Source organism: Mytilus californianus, unplaced genomic scaffold (genome assembly GCF_021869535.1).
Source record: "Mytilus californianus isolate M0D057914Y unplaced genomic scaffold, xbMytCali1.0.p SCAF_49, whole genome shotgun sequence".
NCBI classification, from domain to species: domain Eukaryota; kingdom Metazoa; phylum Mollusca; class Bivalvia; order Mytilida; family Mytilidae; genus Mytilus; species Mytilus californianus.
Genome location: NW_026262700.1, coordinates 976,169 through 998,519, shown reverse-complemented (window position 1 = coordinate 998,519; position 22,351 = coordinate 976,169). Strand labels below are relative to the sequence as shown.

The window sequence follows — 22,351 nt, the reverse complement described above, 5'->3', positions numbered from 1 at the left end:
GATTGGTAGCTAATTTATTATGATGTCACTTTAATACTGGTTCCCTTGCAATTGTTTATCCTCTAAAAACATTGGATTTTGACCAAAAAAAAAAAAATGGCAACCATTACCATAAATGAGAGGCGAACAATACCAAAGGGAAATAAAAAGTAAAATAACGAAAATACCGAACTCCAAGGAAAATTCAAAACGGAAAGTCCTGAATCAAATGGCAAAATCAAAAGCTCAAACACATCAAACGAATGTCATGAAATATATCTGAACACCAGTATATTATCTTTGTGTTGAGAACTCGTTAACAAAATACAAAATGGGCGATACGACAAAGTCACAATCTACACTTCATATAAAACTATAATAAACAGTTACCAATTTATTGATTGTCATTCATTAGATATTTACGCCGTAAGAGCTGCCAAATATTATCAAAATTTGCTCTCATTTAGGAATAAAACAATAGCATATTAATATAGGTATCATATTATTGACATTTTAATGCTCTGCTGAATTGAAAAAAAATATTGAAATATTGTTAAAATGACTTAAATATTGGTAAAACCATCTTGAATTTGAGCTGAGAAATTTCTCATACGAAACTGCATTTATTTTATTTTGTTTTTAACTGTAAAGTACCTGAATTACTGTCAGTGGAATTATTGCAAGCTGATGTTTCATAAGGTGCAAATTGTAACCTTTTCTTTACTGTGTTATTGTATATTGTGTAGTAACTTGGGTTTTTCTTTTAAAAAAATATGTTAAAGCTGAGTAAAAGACAAATTCATATAATAGTAAAAGAATACAAATGATTCAATAAACACCTAACGCTCTTTAGTAAATTAAATACCTTAACCCTCAGTTCATTCTTATTTGTCTATATCAGTGTTGTATATAAACCTTCCCTTTGCATATCTTGTTGTAACACCAAATACAGATACGACAGCTTCTTATGTATGTTTTAACGCATCCTGTACTTTATTTTAAGTTAGATTAACTGTATACCGCCATCTTTGACTGTGAAATAGCAGTACTTAATTAGTCTAACTCTTTGCTTAAATCTGCAAGTTTTGCGACAGATTGACAATTATTGAGTAAGTCATGTATTGCCTTATTTCTTCTATTTTAACAAATACCAAATATTTGTTTTTGTTCAAATGAATGTTTTAACTTAACAATTCCAGGGGAGATTACCATAAAACTATAGATTTTAATAAGAAATGTTAATGAAATATTAAAATTGTAGTAACTCATATATATGAGAGATTACTATAAAACTATAGATTTTAAAAAGAAATGTTAATGAAATTTTAAAAATTGTAGTAACTCATATATATGATAGTTGTTTTCCACCCGTTCAATTGGTTGATAACGTTTAATTTGTTCAGCATTAATGGACTTCCCCCTTTTGAATTTACCTTAGAGTTTGGTATTTTTGTTGTACATTTGTTCATAAATAATTTCAGTACCAAAAACACTGACTAATGAGCTGATGAAACCCTCCAGGACAAACAGCCAATCAGAAGTGGTATCGTCCCAGTATTATTACATGAAATAACACTTAATTTGTGTGCGTCCGGAGCGCTTTATTTTTATATTTGCTATATCAATCACGATAAGCAGTGTTTGAATATTTTTTAACCAAATTCCACCATAAACGCATCCAAACTGTCTTGTTCCTACCTAAAGAGTTATCTTAAATCATAAATTGTTTTATAAAATTTTACGAGGCAGTGGTAAAGGTTTCAGGTATCGATCTTCACCATCAGAATGTAAATTTTTATTCATTAACATTTAGCCAATCAAATTGCAAGCCACAGATGTACACAAGGAAGATGTTTTTCGTAATATTGATGATGTTAAGATAAGAATATAACTGAAAACAAAAATGAAACTGCAGATGTTGTTGTTATTATCGGAAAACAATTTTCTTATCAGGATTTTGACTCTAAATTGCGTATATTATTCAAAGTACAATTTCCTTCTCTATCAAACATGCCCATTTTCAGAATTGAAATCCAATTTTCCAACCCTCATCCCGTTCGATCTACTTTACTGAATCTCATACTATATGTATTATTTCTATGTATTTTCGATTGACAATAAGCAAACAACAATTAAATAAAAGAAGAATGTGTCTAAGGACACGAATGCCCCCACTCATACTTTGCAATTTTTCAAGTTGAAAAAAGGCATAACTCTAGAACGGTAAGTGACTCACTGCCCAAATGCGTTTTTAGGTTTTTCGTAGCATTGTGTAAAAGTTTCATACAATTTGGATGAGGAAAATTTAAGTTAGAGTGCGGAAACGAAAATGATACGGACAGAAAGACGGTCAAGGGTAACACTTAATGCGGGACTTAATGCCCCTATTGCCTATGGGGGCATAAAAAGTATTAAAGCAAAATGGAAACTTCAATTGTAACCAATGACACATGACATGGGACCTTTTTTGAATATGTCTTCTCATTTCTTTGCTCATTATTTTTGTTATGAATACATGTATATGCACAAATATGAATAAGTACATCACTTATCAATAATGATATGTATTTAGTCACACTGTTAACGTCTGAGGTCTATATTTGTGGTGCTCAAAGAAAACAGCGATAAAATGCCTCTGACAGTGTTCTCGACTATGACAGGTACACGAGCAAGCGGAAGGTATAATCTATTTTTAGACTTCAATCCTGTTCCCTTCATTCTTTATTAGTAAAGAAAACAAACGACACTTGCAAGAACATAAAGTAAACAAGGAACAAGAACAAAGAGAACAATTAACTCTTTGATATGTAATAATTGAGAATATTTTTGAATAGGACAAAGTCGGTAAGGAAAAAAAAAGAATTGAGAAAAATGAGGTGCTAAAATATAAAGAATAGAGAATAATGGGCAAAAAGTATAAAGAATAGAGAAAAATGGCCAAAAAAATTAAAGAATACAGAAATGGAGGACCGTCTCTCCCATCCAGACCCTCTTACATATAACTAATCAGTGGCTCTAGAATCAAACATTTTTTAAACCAAATCTTTTTTGAAGCTGTAGCGCATTGAAAACCAAAATTCCCCGAAACTTGGCCAAAGTTTGCTAAGAGCATCTATGTCCGTGGATTGAAAAACTTTCAGTAAGTGTTACAAATTATTTCAATATTCTTTAACACTAAAATTAAGGAAAGTTACTGAATCAATGATATTTCATGTCAACAAAGGAATGGTAAATAATGTCACAGAATATCCATTGGTATCTCTTCTGAAAAATATCTTCAATGTACATGGAGAAAAAAAAAGTAGGATCCTTATGATTTCGTAAATATTTCAATTGTTTAAACTTTTACTTTTTGTTATAAAGTCAATATAGCATGTCTTTGTATATATTGTATTTTAGCAAAAAAAGATTTATTGACAACAAAGTCTGAAATAAACTGTCTACTGGTACCTTGTTGAGTGCTATAACCACTGGGTCTGTAGACGTTGCACCCTGAAGGTATTACCAACCTAGTACTCAGTACATATCATGTAAATATCATGAAATATCTTTGATACAACCATTTTCTCTAAAAGTTACTTTTTATAAAAAAAGTTGTATTATTCAAAACATTAAAGTTTTCCTACCCTAGGTAAAACTTGTAAGACCTTAGTGTTTCAAATAATGCAACACTTTATAGACAGTAGCTTTCAGATTTGACATAACTTTTTTAAATATTGGTTTCATTGAAACTTTAGAAAAAATAAGATTTTCCACTTCAGAAATAGATTACTTTAGCTAAATTTGTCAAAACGTTTCGGAATTTTAGGTCCTCTTTGTTCTTCAACTTCGTACAAGAATATAAAGTCCTTGTAACTTTTACATGAACTAATGCAAAAATGGCTACTTGCGTTTTACAAAAGGTAACTTTCTGTTGACTTTCTTTAAGGTCATATGTCGGAAACCCAATGATAAATGTCATCGTACCCTTTCAACCAAATTTATGTGCAACAACACGTCGCAAGTTGCAATTTGGTAAAACTATTTTGGCGATATCTTATACGATTTCTTAGGATTCTTGCTCAAATTAAAAAAAAAATAGAATATGACCTTGACATTTAACATTGACCTCATGTTGTTCTTTATGAACCGAGGACGGACCTCAAATCAAAAGACCTAAGGTCTCTATCACTTACAGTTTACTTGTTTCAAGTACATATATATATATATATATATATATATCACTTATATCAAATAAATGAAGTGGTATTTATGTCATTATTAAGAACAGCAGTGCAGGCTCAGCTCATTATTAAAGAAGTGCTCAAGAAAGGCACTTGAGTAATGATAAATTGATCAACCCTATTAAAACATCCACCACTTGAAGACTACAGAAGCTGGTTATTAGTTTCTATCAAATATAATGTACACACAAAGTTTAATAAATGTCAAATAGGTAAGCAAATTCTTGAATTCATCTTAAATTACTTTCCATGCATAAATTCAAACTGATTTGTTTTGCTCAGATAAAAGATATGTGACGAAACGGGGTTAGTCCGGGTAAGTCGGGGTTGACATGAAAGATCATTTTAACGCCCATTTGCTGTAAATTTACTGTTAATGTTATGTTTAATAGTAGTAATGATTAGGTTTTATGTATCCCTCAGACATAGATGGCATTTGACCCCCAAGCACAGATGTCCTTTTATAACCCTAGATATAGATGTTTTTTCTACCCCGGACGTATATGGGATTTGCGAGCTTTTCCACAACGTTTTGGATTTTTGTTTAAATTACTCATCAACTTAGTATCTGATTTGGCCTTCCAGCTGTTTGTAATTAAGCACCACTGATGTATGTCTTAAGTAGGGCTAGAGAAAAAGCGCGTCGCACCCACAAGACTTTTTTTGTTTTTTGACGTTTTTTTTTAGACTATTGTTAATCATTTTAAATAGAAGATAGGAAAATTAGAAATATCCATACTTTGACGGTTATTATGTGTAATGAAAAATCCCAATACACATCGTGTATTATATGTATATTGTCTTACATGATCGATTAAACACAAGTTTCATCTATATTAACTATTATGTGCATTTCATTGTTGTAGGATAAACATTCATTATCGATTTGAGTTTATATTGTAAATGTTCACTTTTCTCAATTGAGTCTATGTGATGACCAAGAGAATGGACCATCAATATGACATTCATTTACTCGTCAATCTAGGATTACAATCTGCTAAACAGTGTATTTAGACCAACAACATGCATCTATGGTCTGTTTTACTCATTTGATCTGTGTCCTGTGCAGATGCTTACATAGTGCAGTGTTAAAGGTAATCAAGTTAAAATATTAAAAACACGATTGTTTTTCCAGTCCCAAAGGTTGACTGGGGGTATAACCTTATGTTGATCCCTAGACTTCTCCCTTTCTGCATTAAAATCAGGAAACACGATATAAATTTAACTGGTACATACAATACACGTACCAAGAGTACTAGATCCCTTCAGTCTGTAAGACATTGAAGGAAACCAGTGTCAATAAAGTGAAATGATTCTATTTTTTCATTTCTTTTGCATTTTTACGCAAGTTTCATTCACGATTTAAATTTACTGAACATAAATTGGCACACGCAATAAACCGGAAATTTGAACTACTATGATTGGTAGCTAATTTATTATGATGTCACTTTAATACTGGTTCCCTTGCAATTGTTTATCCTCTCAAAACATTGGATTTTGACAAAAAAAAAAAAGACTGGCAACCATTACCATAAATGAGAGGCGAACAATACCAAAGGGAAATAAAAAGTAAAATAACGAAAATACCGAACTCAAAGGAAAATTCAAAACGGAAAGTCCTGAATCAAATGGAAAAAATCAAAAGCTCAAACACATCAAACGAATATCATAAGATATATCTGAACACCAGTATATTATCTTTGTGTTGAGAACTCGTTAACAAAATACAAAATGGGCGATACGACAAAGTCACAATCTACACTTCATATAAAACTATAATAAACAGTTACCAATTTATTGATTGTCATTCATTAGATATTTACGCCGTAACAGCTGCCAAATATATTATCAAAATTTGCTCTCATTTAGGAATAAAACAATAGCATATTAATATAGGTATCATATTATTGACATTTTTAATGCTCTGCTGAATTGAAAAAAAATATTGAAATATTGTTAAAATGACTTAAATATTGGTAAAACCATTTTGAATTTGAGCTGAGAAATTTCTCATACGAAACTGCATTTATTTTATTTTGTTTTTAACTGTAAAGTACCTGAATTACTGTCAGTGGAATTATTGCAAGCTGATGTTTCATAAGGTGCAAATTTTAACCTTTTCTTTACTGTGTTATTGTATATTGTGTAGTAACTTGGGTTTTTCTTTTCAAAATATATGTTAAAGCTGAGTAAAAGACAAATTCATATAATAGTAAAAGAATACAAATGATTCAATAAACACCTAAAGCTCTTTAGTAAATTAAATACCTTAACCCTCAGTTCATTCTTACTTGTCTATATCAGTGTTGTATATAAACCTTCCCTTTGCATATCTTGTTGTAACACCAAATACAGATACGACAGCTTCTTATGTATGTTTTTACGCATCCTGTACTTTATTTTAAGTTAGATTAACTGTATACCGCCATCTTTGACTGTGAAATAGCAGTACTTAATTAGTCTAACTCTTTGCTTAAATCTGCAAGTTTTGCGACAGATTGACAATTATTGAGTAAGTCTTGTATTGCCTTATTTCTTCTATTTTAACAAATACCAAATATTTGTTTTTGTTCAAATGAATGTTTTAACTTAACAATTCCAGGGGAGATTACCATAAAACTATAGATTTTAATAAGAAATGTTAATGAAATTTTAAAATTGTAGTAACTCATATATATGAGAGATTACTATAAAACTATAGATTTTAAAAAGAAATGTTAATGAAATTTTAAAAATTGTAGTAACTCATATATATGATAGTTGTTTTCCACCCGTTCAATTGGTTGATAACGTTTAATTTGTTCAGCATTAATGGACTTCCCCCTTTTGAATTTACCTTAGAGTTTGGTATTTTTGTTGTACATTTGTTCATAAATAATTTCAGTACCAAAAACACTGACTAATGAGCTGATGAAACCCTCCAGGACAAACAGCCAATCAGAAGTGGTATCGTCCCAGTATTATTACATGAAATAACACTTAATTTGTGTGCGTCCGGAGCGCTTTATTTTTATATTTGCTATATCAATCACGATAAGCAGTGTTTGAATATTTTTTAACCAAATTCCACCATAAACGCATCCAAACTGTCTTGTTCCTACCTAAAGAGTTATCTTAAATCATAAATTGTTTTATAAAATTTTACGAGGCAGTGGTAAAGGTTTCAGGTATCGATCTTCACCATCAGAATGTAAATTTTTATTCATTAACATTTAGCCAATCAAATTGCAAGCCACAGATGTACACAAGGAAGATGTTTTTCGTAATATTGATGATGTTAAGATAAGAATATAACTGAAAACAAAAATGAAGCTGCAGATGTTGTTGTTATTATCGGAAAACAATTTTCTTATCAGGATTTTGACTCTAAATTGCGTATATTATTCAAAGTACAATTTCCTTCTCTATCAAACATGCCCATTTTCAGAATTGAAATCCAATTTTCCAACCCTCATCCCGTTCGATCTACTTTACTGAATCTCATACTATATGTATTATTTCTATGTATTTTCGATTGACAATAAGCAAACAACAATTAAATAAAAGAAGAATGTGTCTAAGGACACGAATGCCCCCACTCATACTTTGCAATTTTTCAAGTTGAAAAAAGGCATAACTCTAGAACGGTAAGTGACTCACTGCCCAAATGCGTTTTTAGGTTTTTCGTAGCATTGTGTAAAAGTTTCATACAATTTGGATGAGGAAAATTTAAGTTAGAGTGCGGAAACGAAAATGATACGGACAGAAAGACGGTCAAGGGTAACACTTAATGCGGGACTTAATGCCCCTATTGCCTATGGGGGCATAAAAAGTATTAAAGCAAAATGGAAACTTCAATTGTAACCAATGACACATGACATGGGACCTTTTTTGAATATGTCTTCTCATTTCTTTGCTCATTATTTTTGTTATGAATACATGTATATGCACAAATATGAATAAGTACATCACTTATCAATAATGATATGTATTTAGTCACACTGTTAACGTCTGAGGTCTATATTTGTGGTGCTCAAAGAAAACAGCGATAAAATGCCTCTGACAGTGTTCTCGACTATGACAGGTACACGAGCAAGCGGAAGGTATAATCTATTTTTAGACTTCAATCCTGTTCCCTTCATTCTTTATTAGTAAAGAAAACAAACGACACTTGCAAGAACATAAAGTAAACAAGGAACAAGAACAAGGAGAACAATTAACTCTTTGATATGTAATAATTGAGAATATTTTTGAATAGGACAAAGTCGGTAAGGAAAAAAAAAGAATTGAGAAAAATGAGGTGCTAAAATATAAAGAATAGAGAATAATGGGCAAAAAGTATAAAGAATAGAGAAAAATGGCCAAAAAAATTAAAGAATACAGAAATGGAGGACCGTCTCTCCCATCCAGACCCTCTTACATATAACTAATCAGTGGCTCTAGAATCAAACATTTTTTAAACCAAATCTTTTTTGAAGCTGTAGCGCATTGAAAACCAAAATTCCCCGAAACTTGGCCAAAGTTTGCTAAGAGCATCTATGTCCGTGGATTGAAAAACTTTCAGTAAGTGTTACAAATTATTTCAATATTCTTTAACACTAAAATTAAGGAAAGTTACTGAATCAATGATATTTCATGTCAACAAAGGAATGGTAAATAATGTCACAGAATATCCATTGGTATCTCTTCTGAAAAATATCTTCAATGTACATGGAGAAAAAAAAAGTAGGATCCTTATGATTTCGTAAATATTTCAATTGTTTAAACTTTTACTTTTTGTTATAAAGTCAATATAGCATGTCTTTGTATATATTGTATTTTAGCAAAAAAAGATTTATTGACAACAAAGTCTGAAATAAACTGTCTACTGGTACCTTGTTGAGTGCTATAACCACTGGGTCTGTAGACGTTGCACCCTGAAGGTATTACCAACCTAGTACTCAGTACATATCATGTAAATATCATGAAATATCTTTGATACAACCATTTTCTCTAAAAGTTACTTTTTATAAAAAAAGTTGTATTATTCAAAACATTAAAGTTTTCCTACCCTAGGTAAAACTTGTAAGACCTTAGTGTTTCAAATAATGCAACACTTTATAGACAGTAGCTTTCAGATTTGACATAACTTTTTTAAATATTGGTTTCATTGAAACTTTAGAAAAAATAAGATTTTCCACTTCAGAAATAGATTACTTTAGCTAAATTTGTCAAAACGTTTCGGAATTTTAGGTCCTCTTTGTTCTTCAACTTCGTACAAGAATATAAAGTCCTTGTAACTTTTACATGAACTAATGCAAAAATGGCTACTTGCGTTTTACAAAAGGTAACTTTCTGTTGACTTTCTTTAAGGTCATATGTCGGAAACCCAATGATAAATGTCATCGTACCCTTTCAACCAAATTTATGTGCAACAACACGTCGCAAGTTGCAATTTGGTAAAACTATTTTGGCGATATCTTATACGATTTCTTAGGATTCTTGGTCAAATTAAAAAAAAAATAGAATATGACCTTGACATTTAACATTGACCTCATGTTGTTCTTTATGAACCGAGGACGGACCTCAAATCAAAAGACCTAAGGTCTCTATCACTTACAGTTTACTTGTTTCAAGTACATATATATATATATATATATATATATCACTTATATCAAATAAATGAAGTGGTATTTATGTCATTATTAAGAACAGCAGTGCAGGCTCAGCTCATTATTAAAGAAGTGCTCAAGAAAGGCACTTGAGTAATGATAAATTGATCAACCCTATTAAAACATCCACCACTTGAAGACTACAGAAGCTGGTTATTAGTTTCTATCAAATATAATGTACACACAAAGTTTAATAAATGTCAAATAGGTAAGCAAATTCTTGAATTCATCTTAAATTACTTTCCATGCATAAATTCAAACTGATTTGTTTTGCTCAGATAAAAGATATGTGACTAAACGGGGTTAGTCCGGGTAAGTCGGGGTTGACATGAAAGATCATTTTAACGCCCATTTGCTGTAAATTTACTGTTAATGTTATGTTTAATAGTAGTAATGATTAGGTTTTATGTATCCCTCAGACATAGATGACATTTGACCCCCAAGCACAGATGTCCTTTTATAACCCTAGATATAGATGTTTTTTCTACCCCGGACGTATATGGGATTTGCGAGCTTTTCCACAACGTTTTGGATTTTTGTTTAAATTACTCATCAACTTAGTATCTGATTTGGCCTTCCAGCTGTTTGTAATTAAGCACCACTGATGTATGTCTTAAGTAGGGCTAGAGAAAAAGCGCGTCGCACCCACAAGACTTTTTTTGTTTTTTGACGTTGTTTTTTAGACTATTGTTAATCATTTTAAATAGAAGATAGGAAAATTAGAAATATCCATACTTTGACGGTTATTATGTGTAATGAAAAATCCCAATACACATCGTGTATTATATGTATATTGTCTTACATGATCGATTAAACACAAGTTTCATCTATATTAACTATTATGTGCATTTCATTGTTGTAGGATAAACATTCATTATCGATTTGAGTTTATATTGTAAATGTTCACTTTTCTCAATTGAGTCTATGTGATGACCAAGAGAATGGACCATCAATATGACATTCATTTACTCGTCAATCTAGGATTACAATCTGCTAAACAGTGTATTTAGACCAACAACATGCATCTATGGTCTGTTTTACTCATTTGATCTGTGTCCTGTGCAGATGCTTACATAGTGCAGTGTTAAAGGTAATCAAGTTAAAATATTAAAAACACGATTGTTTTTCCAGTCCCAAAGGTTGACTGGGGGTATAACCTTATGTTGATCCCTAGACTTCTCCCTTTCTGCATTAAAATCAGGAAACACGATATAAATTTAACTGGTACATACAATACACGTACCAAGAGTACTAGATCCCTTCAGTCTGTAAGACATTGAAGGAAACCAGTGTCAATAAAGTGAAATGATTCTATTTTTTCATTTCTTTTGCATTTTTACGCAAGTTTCATTCACGATTTAAATTTACTGAACATAAATTGGCACACGCAATAAACCGGAAATTTGAACTACTATGATTGGTAGCTAATTTATTATGATGTCACTTTAATACTGGTTCCCTTGCAATTGTTTATCCTCTCAAAACATTGGATTTTGACAAAAAAAAAAGACTGGCAACCATTACCATAAATGAGAGGCGAACAATACCAAAGGGAAATAAAAAGTAAAATAACGAAAATACCGAACTCAAAGGAAAATTCAAAACGGAAAGTCCTGAATCAAATGGAAAAATCAAAAGCTCAAACACATCAAACGAATATCATAAGATATATCTGAACACCAGTATATTATCTTTGTGTTGAGAACTCGTTAACAAAATACAAAATGGGCGATACGACAAAGTCACAATCTACACTTCATATAAAACTATAATAAACAGTTACCAATTTATTGATTGTCATTCATTAGATATTTACGCCGTAACAGCTGCCAAATATATTATCAAAATTTGCTCTCATTTAGGAATAAAACAATAGCATATCAATATAGGTATCATATTATTGACATTTTTAATGCTCTGCTGAATTGAAAAAAAATATTGAAATATTGTTAAAATGACTTAAATATTGGTAAAACCATTTTGAATTTGAGCTGAGAAATTTCTCATACGAAACTGCATTTATTTTATTTTGTTTTTAACTGTAAAGTACCTGAATTACTGTCAGTGGAATTATTGCAAGCTGATGTTTCATAAGGTGCAAATTTTAACCTTTTCTTTACTGTGTTATTGTATATTGTGTAGTAACTTGGGTTTTTCTTTTCAAAATATATGTTAAAGCTGAGTAAAAGACAAATTCATATAATAGTAAAAGAATACAAATGATTCAATAAACACCTAAAGCTCTTTAGTAAATTAAATACCTTAACCCTCAGTTCATTCTTACTTGTCTATATCAGTGTTGTATATAAACCTTCCCTTTGCATATCTTGTTGTAACACCAAATACAGATACGACAGCTTCTTATGTATGTTTTTACGCATCCTGTACTTTATTTTAAGTTAGATTAACTGTATACCGCCATCTTTGACTGTGAAATAGCAGTACTTAATTGGTCTAACTCTTTGCTTAAATCTGCAAGTTTTGCGACAGATTGACAATTATTGAGTAAGTCTTGTATTGCCTTATTTCTTCTATTTTAACAAATACCAAATATTTGTTTTTGTTCAAATGAATGTTTTAACTTAACAATTCCAGGGGAGATTACCATAAAACTATAGATTTTAATAAGAAATGTTAATGAAATTTTAAAATTGTAGTAACTCATATATATGAGAGATTACTATAAAACTATAGATTTTAAAAAGAAATGTTAATGAAATTTTAAAAATTGTAGTAACTCATATATATGATAGTTGTTTTCCACCCGTTCAATTGGTTGATAACGTTTAATTTGTTCAGCATTAATGGACTTCCCCCTTTTGAATTTACCTTAGAGTTTGGTATTTTTGTTGTACATTTGTTCATAAATAATTTCAGTACCAAAAACACTGACTAATGAGCTGATGAAACCCTCCAGGACCAACAGCCAATCAGAAGTGGTATCGTCCCAGTATTATTACATGAAATAAACACTTAATTTGTGTGCGTCCGGAGCGCTTTATTTTTATATTTGCTATATCAATTACGATAAGCAGTGTTTGAATATTTTTTAACCAAATTTCCCACCATAAACGCATCCAAACTGTCTTGTTCCTACCTAAAGAGTTATCTTAAATCATAAATTGTTTTATAAAATTTTACGAGGCAGTGGTAAAGGTTTCAGGTATCGATCTTCACCATCAGAGTGTAAATTTTTATTCATTTACATTTAGCCAATCAAATTGCAAGCCACAGATGTACACAAGGAAGATGTTTTTCGTAATATTGATGATGTTAAGATAAGAATATAACTGAAAACAAAAATGAAACTGCAGATGTTGTTGTTATTATCGGAAAACAATTTTCTTATCAGGATTTTGACTCTAAATTGCGTATATTATTCAAAGTACAATTTCCTTCTCTATCAAACATGCCCATTTTCAGAATTGAAATCCAATTTTCCAACCCTCATCCCGTTCGATCTACTTTACTGAATCTCATACTTGATGTATTATTTCTATGTATTTTCGATTGACAATAAGCAAACAACAATTAAATAAAAGAAGAATGTGTCTAAGGACACGAATGCCCCCACTCATACTTTGCAATTTTTCAAGTTGAAAAAAGGCATAACTCTAGAACGGTAAGTGACTCACTGCCCAAATGCGATTTTATGTTTTTCGTAGCATTGTGGAAAAGTTTCATACAATTTGGATGAGGAAAATTTAAGTTAGAGTGCGGAAACGAAAATGATACGGACAGAATGACGGTCAATGGTAACACTTAATGCGGGACTTAATGCTCCCATTGCCTATGGGGGCATAAAAAGTATTAAAGCAAAATGGAAACTTCAATTGTAACCAATGACACATGACATGGGACCTATTTTGAATATGTCTTCTCATTTCTTTGCTAATTATTTTTGTTATGAATATGTGCATATGCACAAATATGAATAAGTACATCATTTGTCTATAACGATATAAATTTAGTAACACTGTTAACGTCTGAGGTCTATATTTGTGGTGCTCAAAGAAAACAGCAACAAAATGCCTCTGACAGAGTTCTCGATACACAAATTTAATAATACTTTTAGATATTGGGATGATATTTTGGCTCTCAATAATGACGACTTCAGTATGTATACTAAAGAAATTTATCCTGTTTAACTTACTTTAAATAAAGCTAATACTAACAATGACCACTGTCCTTTCCTCGATCTTGATATCTATATCATTAACGGAAAGCTTAATACTAAAATATATGATAAAAGAGATGATTTTTCATTTCCTATCGTTAATTATTCATTTTTAGATGGTGACGTTCCCTTGTCACCATCTTACGGTGTTTATATATCTCAACTCGTACGATTCGCTCGTGTATGTAACAATGTTTTAGATTTTAACGAGAGATATTTATGTATTACTGAAAAATTATTACACCAGGGTTTTCGATATCACAAACTAGTCAAAACATTTACTAAATTTTATCATCGGTATAAGGACATCATTCGTAAATATAGCTCAACATGCAGACTTCTTATACGTTCAGGTATTTCACATCCAATTTTTTATGGAAATATTCTTTATAAAGCACAAAAATGTCAGTATTCACCTCTGAAGCTAACAAAACCTTTAAATAGACTTATTAAGAAGGGATATAGTTACGATACTGTTGTCATGTCATTAAAGATTGCATATTTTGGCGTTAATATTGATTCTCTTATAGGGTCTTTGCATCGGCACTAAACACATTTATTTAAAAACCAGTTGTTGGCATGACACGGGTTATGTTCTTCTCATATATGTTATGATGATATGATACTAAACCCCTAACGGGAAGGATTGTGCCTGATCTTCATATGATGGAGACATAATCTTTCAATCAGTTTAATTGAAGTCTGGAGCTGGCATGTCAGTTAACTGCTAGTAGTCTGTTGTTATTTATGTATTATTGTCATTTTCTTTATTTTCTTTGGTTACATCTTCTGACATCAGACTCGGACTTCTCTTGAACTGAATTGTAATGTGCGTATTGTTATGCGTTTACTTTTCTACATTGGCTAGAGGTATAGGGGGAGGGTTGAGATCTCATAAACATGTTTAACCCCGCCGCATTTTTGCGCCTGTCCCAAGTCAGGAGCCTCTAGCCTTTGTTAGTCTTGTATTATTTTAAATTTTAGTTTCTTGTGTACAATTTGGAGTTTAGTATGGCGTTCATTATCACTGAACTAGTATATATATTTGTTTAGGGGCCAGCTGAAGGACGCCTCCGGGTGCGGGAATTTTTCGCTGCATTGAAGACCTGTTGGTGACCTTCTGCTGTTGTCTGTTCTATGGTCGGGTTGTTGTCTCTTTGACACATTCCCCATTTCCATTCTCAATTTTATTCTCGACTATGACAGGTACACGAGCAAGCGGAAGGTATAATCTATTTTTAGACTTCAATCCTGTCCCCTTTATAAGTTATCTACGTTTATATCCGTAGATATGGGTATTTTAACAGTGTGTTAAAATACCCATATCTACGGATATGAACGTAGATAACGAATTTATCCCCGGTCTAAGTCCGAATCAGGCGATTTTAAGGGAAATTCAGGTACAAAGTGTAACGTGAAAACAACGTTTTTTTCATTATCTAAAAAAGTTTTATTGAAATTTGGAAATTTGACATAATTCTTACGGGGTGTAGGGTACTACCTTTGGTAGAACCCTACAGGTAGTCAAATATAAGACGTTTGTAATCTAGAGACAGAGAAACTGAATAAATTCATATTTGGCGGTTAATGTCGCGAGAGTTACGTCATAGACGATGTGACGTCAATGTGGGTCATTTGCATAACTAGGTCAATAGTGCCTTTCATTGACGACGTGGTGGTCAAGTGATGCATTTACTAAAATCATTGTCAATGATCGGAATAATAGGATAAAATCGTTAGAGGATTACATATTTAATTACAGATATTCATGGATAATCAACAGAGTTTAATTTTTTTTACTGGAACAACACGAAATTAAGGAAAATAGACTGTTATTGTTCTGAATGGCTGAAAAAACGTGGATCAACTCAATATTCATTACATACGGACGTGAAAGTATTTATTTGTTGTTCATGTTTATGTTGATGGATCCAATGTAACAACCATGGAATACTGGCATTTGTGGAACAGTGTCATAATTGCTGAACATCTCATTAAAGTTTGTACCAGAGAGTTGATTTCTAAACTCTGTCATTTGCGTTACTTGTGAAGTGGACGCAATTGTTGAGGATCTAGCCGGAGTGGGAAGTGCCAACGGTTGAACAGGTGAAGGTAATGTTAGTTGTTGATTTTGGGCAAGCAAGGCATTTGCATCAGGATCTCTTCCATTCATTGCAGCATCAATCATTTGTCTAATTTGAAATTTTTCCTTGTCGGAAGTTCTTTGATATATTGCCAAACTCGAGACACTTTTGTGGCCAGTGACAGACATGATTTGAACATCAGCAAAGTACCTGCTTTCTGTTAGAATAGTTGCACCGGTTGAATAGTTAGTGTAAACTTGTGATAACGAACAAATTTTACTTAACTTATTCATAAATTGAGCCAAAGTGTCACGACCAACTGGAGAATTAAAATACCAAGTAGCAGAATCTTCATAAAAGAATCCCAGTGGTCTTTGCCATAACCTGTTGCATTTAGGATGCAATTTAGAAATGTATTTCTGAAAAGCTGCCATTGGACAAGACGGACTATCAGGTTGCTCTGGCATAATTGCAGTGACATTTTCCTTGTCATTGAAGCGGCGATTCTTGGTAAGTTCGTCCATTTCTTTTGTAACGTACTTTGTTTTTGTTTTTGGATCTGTTTTGACGATAAAAGTGTCTTTTGTCATCTTATCCATATTTTCAGCCCCTCGTCTAAAGAAGTACATTCTTATGTCAAATTGTACTTTATTTTATAAACCAGTAGGGGAGCTTGGTTGCATGAAAGTTGAAGAGTACAATTTTGTCCTGTCAATTTCTGATATTATTGGAAAATGCTATGTGGCTCCTTTTCCGTTGGCTTTTAATTCTGTAAGGGCTGTTGTAAATACTTGATTTGATTCATTAAAGTCTTCATGCCTTATTATGTCAAATTCCTTTAAAAAAGGGGGAGCCTTAAGATATCTATTCAGAGAGTACCGGAATGAATCAAGCGAATTGACTTTATACATTTCTCCATCAGGTTTACGGGCGTCAAGATAAAAATGTTTCAGAACATCATTTAGCCGACTAGGACTATACTGTTCAAAGTGTGTGTCTTCATTTTTCTCAGAGAGATATTCTCGTAGTAAATTACCAGCCCTTTTGTTTGCTTTTTCTGTTGATGACGCAATGTTTTTAGATCTTTTGTCAAGAATTTCATTCTCCGTGTGGGAAGCAAAACGCTTTGCCATTTTCAATATGGACACCGTCAGCGTATAAACGCGTTTGCCGTCCCCCGGGTAAATGGATAGCAACGTCCGGGGATATGGGTTAGCAACACCCAGGGGCTATGGGTTTTGTAACGACGTGCGTTAACCAATCAAAATCCTAAAAATATACTAAGCCGGGGATAATATTCTTTATTAGTAAAGAAAACAAAGACACTTGCAAGAACATAAAGCAAACAAGGAAGAAGAACAAGGAGAACAATTAACTCTTTGATATATAATAATTTGGAATAATTTTGAATAGGACAAAGTCGGTAGGTTGACAGATTAAACGGCCATATTATTTATCACTTTGATTGACAGGACATTGCTCTCCTAAGGTAATACACTGATATATCGTATCGGCCAGATTTAACATATTGACCGTGAAGTTTGTAATATGTACGGTTCTTTATCGTAACTCTGCTCGATGAGATTGTTTTGCTTCAGGAGTAAACCAGTGTTACGCATAAACTTCAGTACTAATGTGGACAATCCTCGATCATTGTCAACTATATAGTTGTAAAATCTCAGTAAACTTTAAATTTGTGATAGAATAATATGAACATTCGCATGCATTAAAACTTCTAAATTTAGCTAATGCATGATTTATATAAAATTAAAAGGCCACTTCAACAACTACATTTAAACACTTCAGAGCCGTTCGGTGTGAGCCAAGGCTCCGTGTTGAAGACCGTACTTTGACCTATAACGGTTTACTTTTATAAATTTTGACTTGGATGGAGAGTTGTCTCATTGGCACTCATGCCACATCTTCTTATATCTAAGTACTGCTTTGATGGTTAAAGATATGTTTTATTCAAGGAATGACTGTAATATTTTTTTCTGTCTATAAAGAAATACCATCAAAAAATGTAATGCACACTGAATAGCCCGCGTGTGCACCTCATTTTTGAGGTTATTTCGAATAGACAGAAAAAATATTACAGTCATTCCTTATAATATAATTTTAAATTCCATTTTTAAGGAATACATCTTGAAAAAACGTCAATGACGCCACGGTCACATGACAAAATTATGTTTATGAGCTGATAGACAAAAAAACTTTTAGCCAATCAGAAGACGTGTTACATCCAAAATTAAATCATTCAAAACTAGCATCAAATCAATATAAAGGTTGCATATTACAATGTATGTCCTGAGTTGTCGTAAAATAACGAAATGAATGGTTATCTGTTTCATCATCTTTGGCTAAACAAATGAGTAAAGACATATTTCAAAGTTTTAGAATGGCTTTGGACAAAGGTATTGGTAAATATTTCCTGATTTTCAAACTGAAAAAAAACCTGCGTTTAAACATTATAAAAGTCATATTGTATTTCTAAAATGATATACAATTGAACCTCGTTAAGTCGAAGTCGAAGAGACAGGACGAAAGTATTCGACTTATTCGAGGTTCTACTCATCTGAGGTCGAGTGTCATTTTGAATGCATAAAATACAGTATGAGAATTGTGTAAGCTAAATATTTTGATCAGTGTGCCTTTTACTCGATGTGACAATTTATGATTTTGTATTCAAGTTCCATATTTTTTGCATGTATCGTCTCTCTATAAATAAAAACAAAGGTCAGTCACTATAAAGTATGGAACATGTATAATTGAATAATTTACAAAAACCCGTGAATAAATTCTTCATAGATACCAGGTTTAAAATTTTGTATGCCAGACGGGCGTTTTGTCAACAAATAACTTATCAGTGACGCTCGAATAAAAAAAGGGAACAAAAAGACCAAATAAAGTACGAAGTTGAAGAGCATTGAGGACCCAAAATTTCGACTTCGATAGCTCTGTAAGATATCCGTTTTATTATACAGAAAAAAAATGTTGTCTGTTCGTCGTTTTCCTTGAAACATGACGGAAGACAATTGATTAATTGTATAGTTATCAACAGAAAACATTTTTTCAGTAAACACCTTTTGTTATTTTGAAATTGAACGATAATTTTTTAAAACATACAACACTATAAATTTGATTGCACTGTAAATTTCTTTTCTTTAGGCGTCTGCTCAACGTTCTTTATCAAAGCTGTTGCAATACTGTTCCAGTTAAGTGAAGATGGAAACAAGTATATATATATATATATATATATATATATATATATATATATATATAAGGCCTACATGTAAAGACTTCTGATCAAATAGTTAGATAATGCAGTTGTCACAGAGATTGCAAATGATGTTCAGATACGATATAATAACCCTGGTATTAGTAGCGTCAATTGTTCAATCAATTCAAAGTAAGTTGTTTATCTTTTATTTGTCAATTTATATCAACATTTGTGTTAGTGGCGTTTAATTGTTCAATAAATTCAAAGTATATATATCTTTTATTTGTGAAACTAATTTTTGGTATCCTTAGACACAATGTCTTCAATATTTTCTGAGTGTAATGTAAATACGGACTTTTTTGTTGAAATACGATCAATAGTAACCCTAATGTTTTTCAGTTACATAAATCTAGAAATATATATTGTTGAAAATACTTCTGCATCAGTCGTTTGTCAATTTTTAAAAATATTTTTCTTGATAATTTGTGTCTTTTTTTAATGAATAGTGAACCTAATAATTTTTTTTTATCAAATATGGAACATTTGTTTAACTCTTATTACCATGAACAGAAAAGACTTCAACATCAGCACAAAGTAATCAATGTCTACTGATGAAAAATAAACAAAAGTATATGTAATCAATGAATTCGACACTGAAAACTTCACAGATAAACACAATAACTCACAAACTAACATAGTGCGTATATTAATGTTCACTGTTGTGAGGCCAAATTCGAATAATTTTCTAAATTTGTATTTATAAATAAATTTTGGATGAATTATTGTTTTTATGACTGATAACGTAAATAAAGTATTCAATTCAAGGAACTTCATATTTTTCCGTGTATTTCACACCGTCTTGGTGCAACGTCTTTGGCAACAATGGTTTGACCCCAAAGAAATTAAATTAGAAAAATTATTTTAAATGCAGTGACAAAATGGTCTTTATTTTAAAGGAAAACCACAGTATTTCATTGCAACCAATGTAAGAATATAATTTATCTTTAAATAGGTTTAACGATTAGCACAATGTAACAGTGTACGTTTAACTTGATGATGTTTGGACACATATCATATTCATTTCAGGTAAAAAGTGTAACAAAAGTCACCCAGACGGATCCTACGAAGGTTAGTTATTACTAGCTTATATCAAATGTTCATATTTTAAACCTTAATTTTTCTGTTATTGTGAAGACTTTCTACTACGCTTTGTCAAATAGTAGATAAGGGAATTTATCGCAATTTTTCAAAAAAAATTTCATATAGAAAATGCCGTTTGATGCAAGTTTACATTGGAGTTCTTTATCCTCACATTGCAGTTAAAACTTTTGTTAATCAATTTGAAATGGATTCCCTGATAAGTAGACAAGATTGTTGATTATTTTTTTAATTTACATTTATTCATGCTTGTATGTTATGTTATGTTATTTCTATTAATATTTTATAATATAAAGATCGATGAATTCAGAATCATAAATCAATATATAAGGTTATCCGTTTTCCAGATACATTGTCGTATATGAATAACATATTATATGGAATATATGTCAATGAGGCACTAACCCAACAACACATACACAACGCAACATACAATTAGAGGTCTATATACTCATGGCATTTATTTATTCATTGACCAGCTTGACAGAACCGATGTTATGCTATTGAGGTGCTAATGCAATAAGTTTAAATATTGAATATGTAATTACCATACTAATAAATGTATGTACGGTTGGCTTCACATGAACACATTGATACAATTTAAGCAAACAGAAAAAGAATTATACATTTCAAAAACACGAGAGCAGACAAGGAAATACTACATCTTACAAGAAATAACTGTCTGATAATAATTGAAATATTTATTATGATTAATATGCAGAATTTCTTTAACTGGTCACCAAAATATCCTGTCTCTTATTTCAGAATTTTATAAACATTTTATTGTAGTTACATGTAATGATCCAGAGACTAGAAGTTGTGGTAATGCGAGTGTACTTATTGAAGTAGGAGGCACTACTGTAGGCACAGAGGCAAATTTGTCCTGCTTGAATGGATATACCCTATGGGGGAGTGATTCCATCGTATGTTTAGATTCAGGGCAGTGGAGTCAACTAAATGCATATTGTAAGAAATTTATCTATATTTTTTCTATACATATTTAACTATTGTTTTGGCATACTTGTAACACTCTCAGTAAAAGCGGTATATACATATTAGTACTTTGATAACTTCTTAAAATTACGACATTGATATGTGTGCCGTTCTATATCAAGCCCCAATTCGTAGCCAGTAATCGTTCCACAAAATGTGTGTTTAAAAGCTGTTTAGCTCAAATAGAGATTGAGTCTCTGCGCCCCATTTCAATTCTAATGGATTTTATTAAAAACAACTTTGTCGCATGTTTCGATAAAACATGCCCTGTTACAAGTTGGGATATAATCGTTAATAAATGTTTCCTTGTTTGCTTGATATGAATTTATCCTTAATACAGTAAAATAGTTAATTATACTTTTTCAAAAATGTATATCTGCTCTTGCTGTTTATATATAAATGTAATATTTTTGAAATCACTTAAATATGAAGAGTCTGGAATATATGTATCGAATTTCTATACCCACATATATTGATTATATTATGTAACACAATTATTCGAACAGTTCGTCCCTTATAACATTGCATTGTTTATATTCATATACAACTTTTCGGTCCATTGACATAAACAAAATAGGCGATATTGGACCGGTCTAATTCAGAATACGTCATTTCAAGTATTGAAAAAAAAACCGTTTCAAAATTCCCCTTATTCAATTAATTGGAGCAGTCTGACTAGCGCTGAATGGATTAATTTGGTTTTATTGATTTTTCATTTTATTTGTTACTGTGGATTCATTATTATTCATGAGATACTATTTTTTTTGTGAATTTCGTGAGTTCAGGTAAACCACAAATTTAAATGATAAACGAAGTACATATGTTTTATAGGCCTGTATGCAGACTCTTGTAACACCACGTTGATCTGATGCGTTTAACCCGTTTCA

At 31.5% G+C, this 22,351-nt stretch overlaps 1 protein-coding gene across 1 annotated transcript in view; it reads left to right on the top strand.

Annotated features, from left to right (window-relative positions):
- The window catches only part of LOC127700167 (signal peptide peptidase-like 2B), a 231,364-nt gene that overhangs the window by 143,363 nt on the left and 65,650 nt on the right, over nt 1-22,351 (top strand).